The 17497-nt window shown below is 38.1% G+C and overlaps 1 pseudogene; it reads left to right on the top strand.

Moving 5' to 3' along the window:
• Window positions 1-373: 373 nt before the first annotated feature.
• Window positions 374-5738, top strand: LOC122150966 (annotated as a pseudogene).
• The last annotated feature ends 11759 nt before the right edge of the window (window positions 5739-17497 follow it).

The raw sequence follows: 17497 nt of genomic DNA, 5'->3' as shown, positions 1-17497 counted from the left end.
AGAGAGAGAGAGAAAGAAACACAGCCACACAATGTTTAATTTGACCTGACAGCACACCAACTAGGACAGAGAGAGAGATACCTGCTGACACCTGATCAAGCCATGTCTGCCCAGTGACACAGAAAGGGACATGGGTAATTTGAGAAGGGTGAACAGGTATTCTTTTAGATATAAGTCTGTCCTCTACTATGCTAAGTGGTGTATTTATGGGGGTTGAGGAGACTAAGTCACCTTAAATATGTTCTTGCTTTTTACTCTTTGCTTTCCACAAGTAATCTGTTTCTGTTATTTGTGATTTATTTTCTGTAAAGAATAGTAATAGGTAGAGACAGTTCTGCAGAGTAGTGCTAGCTCAGGGTACCAGGTAAATGGAATGCCACCAGTGTCAAGTCTATTGCCTGCTGTGAAGCCATACAGACAGGGACAAGATCAGTCACAGATCCAGAGAGTCATTAAAGGGAAATTGCAAGAATTAGGAGCTTATGATAATGAAGAACACCCTGATTACATTATGGTGACAGGAGCCAACAAGAAAAATGTGTAAAATGTTGGGGTTGGAAAAATAAAAGAGAAGAACACTACATACATTTCTCAAGCTGAAAGAATAGTAGAAAAAAATTCAAGCCTCAAGTTTCAATATTAAAGAATTCCATGGACAAAATGATTTCGAATTTAGAGACTATCTGAAGAATAGATTGGATGCATTGAACACCAATGACCAGAGACAAGACAAGTTGTAAGATGACATCAAGAAAACCATATCTGAACAGAGCAAGAGATCATTAAAAAAAGACAGGGAAAGAAGAAAAAAACAAAATGGATGTCATAAGAGACTCTGAAACTCTTTTTTGAATGGAGAGTTGTTAAGGCGAATGGAAAAAAATGAAATAAAAGAGTTGAAAGAAGATTTCAAAGGACATCTCAAGAAAACAAAATATTTTAATGGAATGTGCAAAGACCTGAAGTTAGAAAACTGAAAGGGAAGAACACACTAGTATTTCTCAAGCTGAAAGAACTGAAGAAAAAAATCAAGCCTTGAGTTGAAATACTGAAGGTTTCTGTGCATAAAATATTGAATGATGCAGAAAGCATCAAAAGAAAGTGGAAGGAATCCATAGTATCACTGTAACAAGAAGAATTTGTTGATGTTCGAATATTTCAGGAGGTAGCATATGATCAAGAACCAATGGTAATGAAGGAGGAAGCCCAAGCTGCACTGAAGAAATTGGCCAAAAACAGCTCCAAGAAATCACAGAATACCCATTGAAATGTTTCAACAAATGGATACAGCTCTGGAGGCACTTAATCATTTATGTCGGAGGCACTTAATAATCTATGCCAGGATATTTGGAAGACAGCCACCTGGTCAACTGACTGGGAGAGATCAATATTTGTGCCCATTCCAAAGAAGGGTGGTCAAAAAGAATGTGAAAATCATTTTAAAATATCATTAGTATCACAAGGAAGCAAAATTTTGCTGAAGACAATTAAAACACAGTTGTAGTAATATAGTCACAGGGAACAGCCAGAAATTCAAGTCAAAATCAGAAGAGAATGTGGAACAAGGAATAACATTGCTAATGTCAGATGGATCTTGGCTGAAAGCAGAGAATACCAGAAACATATTTACCTCTGTTTTATTGCCTATGCAAAGACATTTGACTGCATGGTTAATAACAAATTATGGATAACATTGCAAAGATTGGGAATTCCAGGACACTTATTTGTGCTCCTGAGGAATGTGTACATAAACCAGGAGTCTGTCATTTGAACAGAACAGGGGGATACTGCCTGGTTTAAAATCGGGAAGGGTGCGTGTCAGAGTTGTACCCTTTCACCATACTTATTCAATCTGTATGCTGAGCAAATAACCCAAGAACTTGGACTATATGAAGAAAAATGTGACATCAGGATTGGAAAAATACTTATTAACAACCTGCAATATGCAGATGACAGAACCTTGCTTGCTAAAAGTGAGAAGGACTTGAAGCACTTACTGACGAAGACCAAAGACTATAGTCTTCACTATGGATTGTATCTCAACAAAAAGAAAACAAACATCCTCACAACAGGACAAACAATCACCATGCCAATAAACGGAGAAAAGATTGAAATTATCAGGGACTGCATTTTGCTTGGGTGCCCAATCAACACTCATGGATGCAGAAGTCAAGAAATCAAACATCATATTTTCCTGGGCAAATCTACTTCGATGGCCCTCTTTAAAGTGTCAGAGCAAAGATGTCATTTGAAGACTAAAGTGTGCCAGACCCAAGCTATGTTCTTTACAATAGGCTGATACACATATGAAAGCTGGTCAGTGAATAAGGAAGACCACAGGAAAATTGATGCATTTGAATTATGGTGCTAGTGAAGAATATTGAAAATATCATGGACTACCAGAAGAACAGACAAATCTGTCTTAAAGAAGTACAACCAGAATGCTATTCATAACTGGGATTGGCCAGACTTTGACTTACGTACTTTGGCCATATTGTCAGAAGGGGCCAGTGCTTGGAGAAGAATATCATGCTAGGGTAAAGTAGAGGTCAGCATAAAAGGGAAAGACACTCAATGAGATGGACTGACATAGTGCTTGCAAGGATAGCCTCAAATATAGGATGGTGCAAGAACAGGAATTATTTTGTTCTGTTGTACATAGGGCTGTTAAGAGTTGGAACACACTCAATACACCTAACAACAACATGGCTAAGATGAAGTTCTGGTGGCACAGTGGTTTAGGCTTCAGCTCTTAACCAAAAAGGTCAGCAGTTCTAACCCTGTAGCCTCTCCATGGGAAAATGGATGTAATAGACTGTTTTTGTAAAGATTATAACTTTGGAAACCCTTTTGTACAGTTCTACTCTGTCCTATAAGGTCACTGTGAGATGAAATAAACTTGATGGCAAATGCTTTTGGTTTGTGGGCAAAGTATTGAAAACACAGGAAGCATCAAAAGAAGAAGGAAGAAATACGGAGAATCACTGTGCCAAAAAGAATTGATGGACATTCAACCATTTCAAGAGGCAGTATATGATCAAGAACCAATGATATTGAAGAAGAAGTCCAAGTTACACTGAAAGCATTGGCAAAAATGAAGGCTCTAAGATTGGTAGAAACCCACTGAGATGTTTCAACAAATGGGTGCACTTATCTATGCCAAGAAATTTGGAAGACAGCTACCTGGTCAATCTACTGGAAGAGATGTATATTTGTGCCCATTCCAAAGAAAAGTGATACGATAGAATGTAAAAATATCAATAATATTATTACTATAACACACAAGTAAAGGTTTGCTGAAGATAGAAAATGGTTCAGCAGTACATCGACAGGGAACTGTCAGAAATCTACACCAGATTCAGAAGAGGATGTAGCAGGACGGCTATCATTGCTGATTTCCAACGAATCTTGGCTAAAACAGAGAACATCAAAAAGATAATTATTTGTGTTTCATTGACTAGGAAATGGTATTCAACTATGTGGGTTATAAAAAATAATGGATAACATTGCAAAAAATAGGAGTTTAAGAACACTTAACTGTTCTCATGGAGAACCTGTACATAGACCAAGAGGCAGTTGTTTGAACACAAAAAAAGAAGAAAAAAAAGAAAAAAAGGATGCTGTGTGGTTTACTCTCAGGGAAGATATGCATCAAAGATATACCCTTTCACCATACTTATTCAATCTCTATGCTAAGCATACAATCCAAGAAGCTGGACTATATGAATCAGAATGCAGCGTCAAGATTGAATGTCTCCATCTTTTGTTTTCCTCTTCCCTCTGTATAAAGACTTGTTAACAACCTATAATATTCAAAGGACACAACATTGCTTTCTGAAAGTAAAGTGGATTTGAAGCACTTACTGATGAAAATCAAAGACTACTGCCTTCAGTATGGATTACACTAGACGTTATGAAAACAAAAATCCTCACAACAGGACTAATAAGCAACATCAAGATGAACAGGGAAAAGATTGAAGATGTAAAGGATTTCATTTTATTTGGATTCATAATCATCATACATGGAACCAGCAGGAAAGTAATCAAATGATGTATTCTATTGGGAAAATCAGCTGCAAAAGACTTGTTGAAAACGTTAAAAAGTAAAGATTTTACTTTGAGGACTAAGGTGTACCTAACCCAAATCATAGTATTTTCAATTGTCTCAAATGCATGTCAAAGCTGGACAATAAGTAAGGACTAAAATATGAATTGATGCATTTGAATTAAGGTATTGATGACTACTGAATACCATGGACTGACACATGAACCAGGAACTCTAGTGGTGTAGTAGATAAGGCATTTGGCTGCTACTAGCAGGTGAGATGTTCAAACCCACCAGCTGCTCTGTGGAAGGCAGATGAGGTTATCTAGTTCCATAGATAGAGATGTATAGTCTTGGAAGCACAATGGGAGTCTCTGTGAGTCAGAATTGAGGCAATGGCAGAGAGTTACCTTTTTTTTTTTTTTTTGGCTTGCCAGATGAACAAACAAATCTGTTTTGGAAGAAGAATACCCAAAATGCTAGTCAGAAGCAAAGATAGCAAGACTGTCTCTCATACTTTGGACATGTTGTCTGGAGGAAATCAGTCCCTGAAGAAGGGCATTATGCTTGGTAAAGTAGAGGGTCAGTTAAAAAGAGGAAGACACTAAACATGATGGATTGACACAGTGTCTGCAAAAATGGGCGAAAACATAGTAACAATTGTGAGAATCGCACAGGAATAGGCTGGTTTCATTCTGTTGTACATAGAGTTGCAATGAGTTGGAAGAGACAAGACAGCATCTAACAACAGGAACCCTAAAGAAGAGGAAACAAAGGGAGAGAAAATAGAAAAAGGTCAAGTGCTTCAATAAATGCAAGTGTTTTCCAACTGCAAATTAACCAAGTAATGACAGAAACTCTGCAGTTGAGTCAAGATTACTGTGATAAGGAATCTATGCAGACACAAGATTATTCATTCTAAAGAAGCCAAAGCTGTCTGAGGAGATAGTAGTGACACTAAACCACAAATTGGCATGAAGATTACAGAAACTTTTCAGGTACTTTCAGAACAACTTTTGTAGACACCATGTAATCGTGTACAGCTGGATATACCTGCAAGTTCCAAGTTTATAATAGTGATGATGCGTAGTGTTCCCAACCCCATAAATTACATGTCACATTTAGAGGAACACATGTACTTTGAAGTAATGAAACCAGTATACCCAAATGTAGCCTCAAACAAGGTCTCTTCCACCCAAAGCAGTGGCAGTTAATGAGCACGCAGCTTGGAAACCCAAAATGGTAGTTTTTCAAGGCTGAAATGAGTGAATTTGAGTGTGACATGAAAAACATTTAGAGTGCTGCAAGTACTGACCTGCCTTTAAAAATGGGGATGAGTGTACTTACCATCGCCTTGTTTCACTTCGCAAAGCCTTTATTAATTGTAAGTTTGCTGAAAAATATTTGTCTGTTCATCTAAATTGTAAATATGATGCCAAACGTACTAAGCCAGATTGTGCCTTCACTCAGTTGAGTAAAATATCGGTACTGCCTACAAACCCAACATTTACAACAGCACCAGCTCATAGTACTCAGCTCTGCCTTTACTTCCCTGCTTGTAAGATAATGAAATATTCCTTCTACAACCTGATATTGTAGGTATAACACTAAGTGTATAAGACCTGACTGTGCATTTTACCATCCCGCCATTCCTATTACTATACCACCATGACATGCCTTGAAATGGATTTGACTTAAACCAGTGCATGACACCGAGTCCTACTCAGCAGAAGATCATGAATTTTGAAAGTTGTCATCTAGTGATCTAATGATGAAAGATATTTTATAGAACTTGAGAAATCTTTGAAACTTGGAATGTATTTCTTTCATAAAATGAAGTTTATTGCCTGTCTGAAGTATCTAATTTTTCAAGTTTCTAAGTTGTTTTGTGGTTTTAACATTGAGTGTATTTGTTGTTGTTCATTTTATTTCTGCTTTTACTATGAAAAGACAGTGTAAGGAAAGGCTATTGAAATATTTGAGGCATGTCTGTACACTGCTGTTTTAAGTATCAGCATTTATAATGTGATATTTTCAAAATCCACCATGAAAACAGAATGGTGGCCAAAAGCGTTGAGGTAGCTTAAAATAGTCATTTGATTCTGTTTTGTTTGGAAGTGAGTTAACTTTTGAAAGCATACAGTCATCTCAGGTAGGGTGCCACTTTAGTAAAATGGTTTCTGGCCTCCTGAGAAAGGATTAGAGAGGAAGATGTGGAGTGTGAAAACAATTCCTATGGAAAGTGCAAACATGAACAATTCCTTAAAACGCTTTCATTTACTACCAACATATGCTTTTTAAATAAATATTTGGGCAAACTCTATTATTACAAAATTACATAATATTTTTCTTAAGTATATAGGTAAAGAATCAGAAAATAGACTTTAAACTCAAGATTTAGCTGTGTGTGTATGTGTGTGTGTGTATTCTCATATTCTGAAAAATAGAAGTGTTGGAAATAACTTCAGAGAAAATATACTTAGTTACCACTAAAGGTAAATTTTGAAGTGTGAACATTAGATTTAAACTGTTTATTTCAAATGACAGAGCTATGTAATTATAGAGATCAGATGGTTAAACCCTAAAATAGGACTAACTTTTGTACTATTGAATTCACATATAGATTGTATGTGTATAATTTTTTAAAATTGTTAAGGCAAGAAGTGTCACATGCTTTAGAATTAAGTAACAAATAGATCAAGGATTTTAAAGACATGATGCATATTTAAAAAAAATTAAACCTCTGGTTAGAAAAGAATTGATGAAAAAGGGATCATACAGACTTAGACATTCTCAGGACCAGATTAAGTTAGCACTGCTAAAAAAAATAAGTAATTAATTAATTGACTTGCTTAGTCATGTACTCAAGGGATAATGAAATCACATGTGTAAAAGAAAGTCCATGTTTAAGAGTGTAAAACTAATCAACGATTTTGTGATCATTGTTTTTCCAATAGGAGAAGAATTAACCAGTTACTAAATCATTTTGTAAGGAATTCTAGTGGTGTAGCACCTAAGGCATTTGACTGCTAACCAGAAGGTTGGTGCTTCAAATCCACCAGCCACTCCATGGAAGGAAGACTAGGCAATCTGCTTCTGTAAAGATTTACTACATTGAAAACCCAAAGGGAGTCACTATGAGTCAGAATTGACTCTATAGCAGTGAGTTTGGTTTTAAATAATTTTGTAAGTTGTGTTTTGCTGTGTTTTTCTCAACATAAGACTTGAAAGCCTACGAAAGACAAAGCACACAGTAGCATACAGCTATAAAGTTATTAGCCTTAGGTGAAATGACAATCCATTTCATTAAAAAAGTTTACCCTCATTGGATTTAAGGCATTGTTCATTCCAAAAAATTGACGTTTTATGTGTTTGCAAAAATAATTTGTTTTAAATTTCCAAAAACACAAACTTCTATTATCATTTTATATATATGGTATGCAGTTGCTTTCTTATGGTTCTACTATAAAGAATGTAATGTGAATAATTATAATAATAGCTTTCAGTTGCCAGCACTTCGTAACGAGTCTTAGTGTGTATGATCCTTTCTAATCAGAGCACTGAGTCCTCATCCCAACAGTCTTACTGCGATTACAATTTTGAGGAAATTTGCATGTGTTTATGCGCAGTTCAGCAGTCTTTCCTCAACCAATTTGAATGACCCACTAAGTAGAGAAAGCAAGGGTGAAAGAGAAAGAGAAAGGAGGAAGGGCAGAAACTAGTTTTTTTGTTTTGTTTTTTAAAGTATTTGCTCTAAGCAAAGTGGTAAGTGTGTTATAAATTCATGTAATCAAATCATAATGCTATACTGTAGATAACAATATTCATCTTCAGCATTGGAGTTAACAGAGACTTAGAGAATAACTTGCCTACTTTTTCACAGGTGGTAAGTGGAGGAGCCTGGGTACTAAGCCAAGTCTGTTTGACTCCAAAATGTTCTTTCCACTACATGAAAGGACAAGTATTCCAAGGCATTTATTAATGCTAAGAAAGAGGTCACAGAGGTACTCAAGTTTACAGATGGGCAGGAAGAGTCACAGAGAGGATGTAAAGTTAATAGTCTGTTCCTAAGTTTAAAAATAATGTCTGAGAAGTTTTCTGACAAGCCAACAGGAGATCAGGAATTTTTTTCCAACCAGACAAGAGTGCAGGCCCACATACCAAGAGCAATGACACACTGCATTCTTCTTTTCCCTCCTTTTACACCTCCCCCTTTTCTTTTTCTTCTGAATATTATCATCTTCATTACTAGAGTTTGTGATAATGATAAATGATGTCTTAATAGTACCTTCTTACTTTCCTGTTCTGAGATAAAGGGACCCCGTAACTATAATACTAGATAGCAATGTCCTTTAATGATAATACAAAGCCTTTAGTTTTATGTGCATTGTAGAAAACCAGAATCTAGGGGAGACGGTGCAGTGCACTGGATTACTTAATGTAGTCATTCTAGCCTTAGTCTTTGTAACTTCCACCAAAGGAATGTGTAGGACCATGCACATGCAAGTGCTGAGGCCCACAAAAGGGATTAGAGAATTTGGTAACAATGCACACAAGTTATATGGCACCCTTGTGAGGATGGAACCATGCAAATAAGGTGTATGGAACCATAACATAGGGATTGGTCAGTTTTGCCATCCTGCTGGGCTTAAAATGAGCATCCCAAAGGAGGAAGGGGCGTCACACTACTACCAAGAAAGAAGACCCAGGAGCAGAATGCATGCTTTGGACCTAGGATCCCTGTAATGAGAACCTCCTATATCTGGGAGGCAGGGAGAGAAAAAGTGAGAGAGAGAATTATAACACCAGAGACGAGAAATAGTGAGAAACAGCAGCAGGAAAATGGTGACATCAGAACCAGGACACAATGTGGTTCAGGAGCAAGAAAGCTGAGCACCTTCAAGCTGAGACTTACTGGTGGAGTAGGGTAACTCTGGGCATTTATCGGCAAAGGTAAAAGAACTTTGTAACATTTGGCTGAGCAAGGAAGGGGCCAAAGGGCTACAAGGACCAAGAGGCATTAGGGCTGTAGAAAGGCATGCCGGTAGGCACTACCAAGAAAAGGCTGTCCTGATCAAAAAACTGTATCATGAGTCATTTCTGATCCTGAATTATAAGTTGTTACTAGCCTAATAAACCCCATAATTCTAAGTATTATCTGTGAGTTCTCAGTGGCTATTGCAATGAATTATCAAATGTAGCAGAGAAGTAGAGAGTGAAAAGGGAGGGATGGTTGATTTCAGAATTGGTAAAAAGGTTAGAGGATAGAGACTTGTTTGACCTCTGCCTCATAGGAATCAGACATGGGCTGTTGCTGTTGCTCTTGATCTTCCTCGCCCCTTGTGAAGTTAGAGAAAGTCAGAAGCCTCCTGTATCATGTCATTTTCACAGGCAGGGGTATGGATATTGGTCTAGATTATCCTAAGGGTCAATAAGTCTAAAGCATGTAGTTGATGGCATTTAAGCAGGAAACATTTAAACACGAAAGCAAAAGCAAGTTTCAGCCAACTGTTGAGACAGACAAAGGACACTGAACGTAGATAGCACACCAGAGAAGGAATTTTTGCAATGGAGTGAAAGACTAAAATTTCAGTTAAACAGCCTAGGCCTATAGACTAGTTACTTTCTAAAAGGCCGACTTGTGCAGCTGAGAGTGTCCATCTGTGTTGGTGCTCTAATGCTGCTCTAACAGAAAAACACCACAAATGGGTGGTCCGAAAAAACGGGGATTTATTCTCTTACAGTTTAGGAGGCTAGAAGTCCATGTTCAAAGTGCCGGCTCTAGGGACTAGGTGAAAGCCCCTCAATCTTGAGCTTCAGCTCTGCTTCCTGCTCCTGACTTCCTAAGGCTGGAGGCTTCTCTTAACTCAGATAGCTACTGGCTGCTGAGGCTGACAAACCATCAAGTAAAATGGCACAGTCCCAAAATTATCAAGCAACACAATAGGCCACTGATTCAAGCCCATTAACAGTCCCACGATCAGCACACTACATGGCAGGCTATTGAGATGAAGACTCAGTTATGTACAGGGTCCAAGGAGGCCAAAAAGCTCCAGAGACCTTTCTCAAGGCTTCTTCTTATATATTGGAAGCAGATGAGATCCTTAAGGCAGCTACTCAGCTGCTCCAGTAGATTCCACCATGGAGTTGACTACCAGTCACATCATGGAAAATAACTACAGTCAAAACCAGTCCCAGCCAACTTGACATACAACTTAACTACCACACTGTCCAAACCAGTCACTTTTGTGTTTCCTCTCACAAGTCTGACAAATAAAATTGAGACTTGTTACTCCTGATCATAGGTACATGTGCTACTTACATCAGTTCTTTACAAATGTATTGCCATGATTCCGAAGTTAAAATCAGTTGTCAGATGTATCACAAATAACTTTCTGTAAGTAAAAGCAAACCATTATTTCTGTAATATATTGTTATTTTAAGCAAACTTTTTATTGGAGTATAGCATATAAACAGAAATGTGCACAAATCAAATCCAAAGGCTATACAGCTTGATAATTTTCCAAAATGAACACACCTATGTAACAAATAAATCAAATTTCAAAAATCCCACTTGTGTCTCTTCTCATTAAATGCTTACCTAAAGGTAACAAAAAATATGGATTAGTTGTTCTTATTTTATACAAATGGGAACATACAAAATTCATTATTTTTGCTTGGCTTTTTTCATTCATCATTATACTTGAGAGAGTCATCAGTGCTGTTGGCTGTCATCACTAGTTTGTTCTTCCTTATTTATATTTGATATTCCATTGTATGTTTTTACTATAATTTCTTTATTACATTTTTAATGACAATTTTGGGGATGACGTTTTTAAATTAGCTTTTAATACAAAAGTTGTTGCTGTGTACAATCTTGTACATATCTTTTGGTGTACTCTTTAGAGAAAAATTGTTAGATCCAAGGCTTTATGACTTTTCTTTTTATGAGTAGTCCCAAATAGTTTTCCAGAATGATTTTGTACTGATTTCCACTCCATGTAGAGTATTTGATAGTTCCAGTTGCCCCACATTGCCACCAATACTTTGCATTGCTAATGGTTCTAATTTTAGTCTTTCTGGTCATTGTTATCAAATGAAATACAGGATGTCCATTTACATTTAAAATATTTGGGACATACTTTCACTAAAAAAAATCATTAATTGTTTATCTGAAACTCAAATATAACTGGAAGTTCTGTATTTTTATTTTACATCTGTAGTCCTATTCTGTTGCATGTATGGTGATATCTCACTGTGGTTTTAATCTACATTATCCTGATGATCAATATGTTGAGTATCTTTTCCTAAGTTTTGTGGTATCCTCTTCTAGTGAAGTTCTCATTCAAGTAATCTGTCCATTTTTCTACTAGAATTTTTAATTTTTCTTATTGATTTGTTGGACTTTTTTCTATATTCTTTATTAATATTCTCTGTCAGATAAATAAGTTACAAAATTTTCTTGATTCAGTCTCTTATCTAACCAATATCTTATTGGTATTTTTTGATAAACAAAGCTTTTGGTTTGAATATAACAAGGTTTTTAGATATATTTTCTTTATATTTATTGGGTTTTATGTCCTGATTAAGAATTTTTTTTCTCCAAGGATTGTGAAGAAATATTTTTATGTTTTCTTCCAGAGCTTTATTTGCTGTGTTTCACATTTAGAATGACAATCCCTCAAGATTTGGTTTTGTGTTTGCTATGAAGAAGCATTTTTTTCCCTAAAGGGATAAGTGACTTAGTTTAAGACACAAATATGAAAGCACTATATTTATTAATAAGATCACATGCACTCATTTGCATACAAATATACTTTCTTCAGTGAGAGAAGAAGGGGTGAAGTTCTTATTAAACTCAAACCCACTGCCATTGAATCAATTCTGACTCACAGTGACCCTATAGGACTGAACAGAAATACCCCATTGGATATCCAAGGCTGTAAAACTTTACAGAAGCAGACTGCCTCATCTTTCTCCCATGGAGCAGCTGGTGGTTTTGAACTGCTGACCTTTTGGTTAGCAACTGGATGCTTTAACTACAGTGCCACCAGAGGTACTTGAAGTCCTCCTGGGTGCAGAATATTGCAAATAACTCCAATATATGTCTAGGAAAATAATTCACACATATCCTGTCAATTATGTGTTGGGACAAAATTATTTAAATGGTCAATATAGCCTCAACATAGCTTTTTAGGGGAACTGGTACAAAGTACTGAAACATTTTTTTCACATTTCCTATCAAATTAACCAGTTAGTACCTAGCAGTTTGCAAGCAATTTTACATATAGAGAAACTTTATTTGGATAGGTTTTGGAAACCTAGAAAAAATATTTTAAATTAAAATTCCAAATTGTTTAGAAATGAATCACCATGCCTGTACCATGGAAATTTCTTTTGGCAGTATAAATTAACAAGAGATTAAAAATAATAATATATTTGAAACAGTATTTGTAATGAGGTAGCTGTAGTAAGCAGAGTCAATATTGATATTCATGTGCTTATGGGTAACATGTAAGTTTTAATAATTTAAATCAGGCTATTGGATTCTAGAAGAATCTCTAAGTTATGAAATACATTTTATGTATATACACAAATAAACATTATTTCTGGTGGTTCAAACCCACCAGTCACTCCTTGGAAGGAAGGTTGGACAATCTACTTCTGTAGTGATACTGCCTTGAAAACCCAAGGAGAGGTTACAATGAGTCAGGTCTGACTCAATGGCACATAACAACAACAATAACAATGATCAAGAACATCATACATGAAGAAAGCAAAAGGTCATTTAAAAAAAAAAAAAAGAAAGGAAGAAAAGACTAAACTGGATTCAGAAGAGACTTTAAAACTTGCTCTTGAATGGATAGTACCTAATGCAAGAGGAATAAATGTTGAAATAAAAGATCTGAACAGAAAATTTCAAAGGACAGCTTAAGAAAACAAACTAAACTGTTAAAAAGAAATATGTAAATACAGGGAATTAAAAAACCAAAAGGGAAGAACATACTCAGCATTTCTCAAACTGAAAGAACTAAAGAAGAAATTTAAGCATTGAATTGCAATTATTGAAGGATTCTATGGGCAAAATATTCAATGATTCAGGGAGCATTAAAAGATCATGGGAAGAATGCAGAGTCACTATGTCAAAAATAACAAGTTGATGTTCATTTATTTCAGGAGGTGGTATATGATCAAGGACCAACAGTATTAAAAGAAGTACAAGCTACACCAAAGGAACTAACACAAAACAATCTCCAGGAATTGGAAAATTCCCATTGTGGTGGTTATGTTTTAGTGTCAACTTGGCTGGGCCTGGTTGAGTGGCTGGGCAGTTGGTGGAATTATTCCCTGTGATGAGACTGGCGATCAATTCCATGGTAGAATCTACCACAAGCAGCTGAGTAGCTGCTTTGGTATGTGCTCTGCTTCCCATATATAAGAAGAAGCTTTGGGAATGGTCTCTAGCTTATGGAATGCTTGGACCCTGCATACAGCCATGTTGTTCAGCAGCCTCCCATGCTCTGCCGACCTTGGGACTTACAATGGACTTAAATTAATGGACTGTTTTGTGGTCTGATAACATCGGGACTGTGCCATTTTATTTGCCAACCTTGGGCTTCTTAGCCTTAGCAGCCACCAGCTATCTGAGTGAAGAAATGCCTCTAGCAGTGGGCTGGGAGCTGGAGGCAGAGCTGAAGCCCAAGGCTGAGGAGCTTTCACCCAGCCCCTAGAGCCTGGCACCTTGAACTAGGACTTAAGGCCTCCAAACTGTAAGAGAATAAACTCCTGTTGTTCAAGCCATCCCATTTTGGTATATTCTTGTCAGAGTGGCACCAAGTAACCAGAACATCCATTGAGAAGTTTCAACAAATGAATGCTGCTCTGGAAGCAATAACACATCTATGGCAGGAAACTTGGAAGACAGCTACCTGGCCAATCAACTGAAAGATCAATATATGTGTCTACTCTAAAGAAAATGATCCAACAGAATGTGTAAGTTAATGAACAATATCATTCATAAAACATGCATGTAAAATTTTGCTAAAGATTATTTAAAAAAAAGTTGCAGGAGCATATTGACAGGGAACTTCCAGAAATGCAAGCTGGATTCAGAAAAGGATGTGGAACAAGGGATATCATTACTGATGTCAGATGAACCTTAGCTGAAAACAAAAATATCAGAAAGATGTTTACCTGTGTTTTATTGACTATGCAAAGGCATTTAACTATGTGAATCATAACAAATTATAGATAACAATTTCAAAGAATGGGAATTCTAGAACACTTAATTGTGCTCATGAGAAACCTATATGTAGACCAGGAGTCTATTGTTTGAACAAGACAAGGGAACACTGCAGAGTGCAGGAAGGACGTGCATCAGTGTTGTATCCTTTCACTATACTTATTTAATCTGTATGCTGAGCAAATAATCTGAGAAGCTGGACTATATGAAGAAGAATATGCATCAGGTTTGGAGGAAGACTAACAACCTGCAATATGCAGATGACACAACCTTGTTTGCTGAAAGTAAAGATGACTTGAAGCTCTTACTGATGGAGATCAAAGACTGCAGTTTTCAGTATGGATTACACCTCAACAGAAAGCAAATGAAAATCCTCACAACTGAACCAAAAAGCAACATCACAATAAATGGAAAAGTGATTTAGATTGTCAGAGATTTCATTTTACCTGGATGCACAATCAACATCCATAGAAGCTGCAGTGAAGAAATCAAGCATCGTATTGCACTGGGAAAATCAACTGCAAAAGAAGTGCATAAAGTACTAAGGAGCAAAGACATCACTTTGAAGACTAAGGTGCATCTGACTCAAGCCAGGGTATTTTCTATCACCTCATATGAATGTGAAAGCTGGGCAATGAATAAAAAAGACCAAAGAAGAGTTAATGCCTTTGAATTGTGGTGTTGGAAAAAAATTTTGAAAATTCCATGGACTACCAGAGTGAACAAATCTGTCCTAGAAGAAATGCAGCCGGAATGCTCTTTAGAAGTGAGAATGGTCAGACTTCATCTCCACTTTGACAAGGTGGCAGGACCCAGGTAAGGGAAGGGAGACAGGCCCCACCCAAATGGCAGGAAGGAGGGAAAGGTGGAGAAAACAAGGCAGCAGGATGCAGGTAAGAGAAGGGCAGAGAGGTTTCAAACAGCTAAGGGAGTTGAACTTGTCTGTCAGTTTGTCATACTGTGGTGGGCTTGTGTGTTCCTGTGAGGCTTGAGGCTGTGCCACCAGTGTTTCAAATGCCAGCAGGGTTGCACATGGTGGACAGGTTTCAATGAAGCTTACAGTCTGAGACAGACTAGTAAGAAAGAGGCCATTAACTTCTCAAAGAACTGGCCAAGGAAAAGCTTATGAATAGCAGATAAACACTGTCTGATACATACTAGGCAACTTTAAGAATGGCCCTGAAACATTGTCCAACATAGTGCAGGAAGATGAGTCCCTTAGGTCAGAATGCACTCAAAATATGACTGAAAAAGAGATGCCTCATCAAAGTAGAACCAATCTTAATGATATGAATAAAGTAAAACTTTCGGGACCTCCATTTGCTCACGTGGCAAGATTCAAATTGAGAAGGAACAACTGCAAATATCCATTCACAATCAGAACATAGAATATATGAAGTGTGAATCTAGGAAAACTGGAAGTTGTCAAAAATGAAATGAAATGCATAAAGATTGATATCTGTTCTGGTTACCTAGTGTTGCTCTGACAAGAATATACAACAAACAGGATGGCCTTAACAAATAGGAGCTTATTCTCTTACGGTATGGAGGCTTTAAGTTCAAATTCAAAATGCCAGGCTCTATGGGCTGGGTGAAAGCCCCTCAAGCTTGAGGTCCAGCTCTGCCTCCTGCTCCTGGCAGGATCTAGAGGCATTTCTTCACTCAGACAGCTGCTGGCTGCTGAGGCTGAGAAGCCCAAGATTGACAAGTAAAAAGGCACAGTCCCGATGTTACCAAACCACATGGCAGGCCATTAATTTAAGTCCATTGTAAGTCCCAAGGTCAGCAGAGCATGCCAGGCTGCAGAACAATGACATGGCTACATGCAGGGTCTAAGCATGCCATAAGTTAGAAACCATTCCCAAAGCCTCTCCTTATATACAGAAAGCAGAACACATCCCAAAGACAGCTACTCAGCTTCTCACAGTGGATTCCACCATGGAGTTGATTATCAGTCTTATCATGGGGAATACTACATCCAGCTGCCCAGCCTAGCTAAGTTGACACACAAACTTAACTATCACAATTCCACCCCTTGTCAACTTGGCACCTGTACTGATCTTCAGTGGGTGGTATATGCACAGATCTCTTCAATGGGTGACTCCAGTCCCCTAGTTCCTGAGTGGTGACCTCACTTCCTTGGCCTGATGGTTCCTATTCCTCTCCCTCTTGGGCATGGCAGCCCTGCCCCCTCACTCTTGGGCAGCAGTTATGGCTCCATCCCACTAGCTCACAGGAATGAGCAGCCCCACACTCCAGAACCAAGTTGGTGAAGGTCAGGCTCTTTGAAACCTAGGGGGCTGTGGTGGTTCCACCCCCAATGGCCATGGTCCTACCTTTCAGTCTGAGGCAGGTTTGCTTCCATTTCCTTGGTCTCTCTGCGTCTGCTGTTTAATGCCGAAGGCAACCCACTCTGCCAGAAATCTTCCTGTCCCAAAAGCATTCATCTTTTTTGCTCCATGGGCCAGGCAACCTGCTACTCCATTTCATGCCAGTCTCTTCTACCAATTAATGCCCAAAGGCAACCCACTGTGCCAGGAAGCCACCTGCACAATGACACCCAGCTCTCTCTTCCATGGGTTGGTAAGGCTATTGCTGTCTCATGCCGATCTTTGGGCTCTGTTTCTGCTGTCTCCCATGCCATATGCCAGTGTCTCTCTGCTGGGGTCTTGGGCCAAGGATGCACTCCACTCCTGTTTTCACACTTTAGGTATCCGTCAGAGTAGCACCCTACTCTCTCAGTACGATATTCTGTTCTAGTTACCTAGTGCCACTCTGACAAGAATATACCACAAATGGGATGGCCTTAACAAACAGGAGTTTATTATCTTACAGTTTGGAGGCTTTAAGTCCAAGTTCAAAATGCCAGGCTCTAGGGGCTGGGTGAAAGCCCCTCAACCTTGGGGTCTAGCTCTGCCTCCCACTCCCGGCCCACTGGAGCTAGCGGTGTTTCTTCACTCAGACAGCTACAGGCTGCTGTAGCTGAAAAGCCCAAGGTTGACAAGTAAAAAGGCACAGTCTCTATGTTACCAACCCACATGACATACATTAGTTTAAGTCCATTGTAAGTCCCAAGGTCAGCATAGCATGGCAGCTGCTGAACTATGACATGGCTACATGCAGTGTCCTAGCATGCCATATACTAGAGACCATTCCCAAAGCTTCTCCTTATATACAGGAAGACGACTACATTCCAAAGGCAGCTACTC

The sequence above is a fragment of the Orycteropus afer genome, unplaced genomic scaffold (genome assembly GCF_000298275.1).
Source record: "Orycteropus afer afer isolate SDZICR_OR568_19922 unplaced genomic scaffold, OryAfe1.0 scaffold00268, whole genome shotgun sequence".
In the NCBI taxonomy this organism is placed as follows: Eukaryota; Metazoa; Chordata; class Mammalia; order Tubulidentata; family Orycteropodidae; genus Orycteropus; species Orycteropus afer.
The sequence above is the reverse complement of the archived record's forward strand: the minus strand, read 5'-3'. Positions and strand labels throughout refer to the sequence as shown.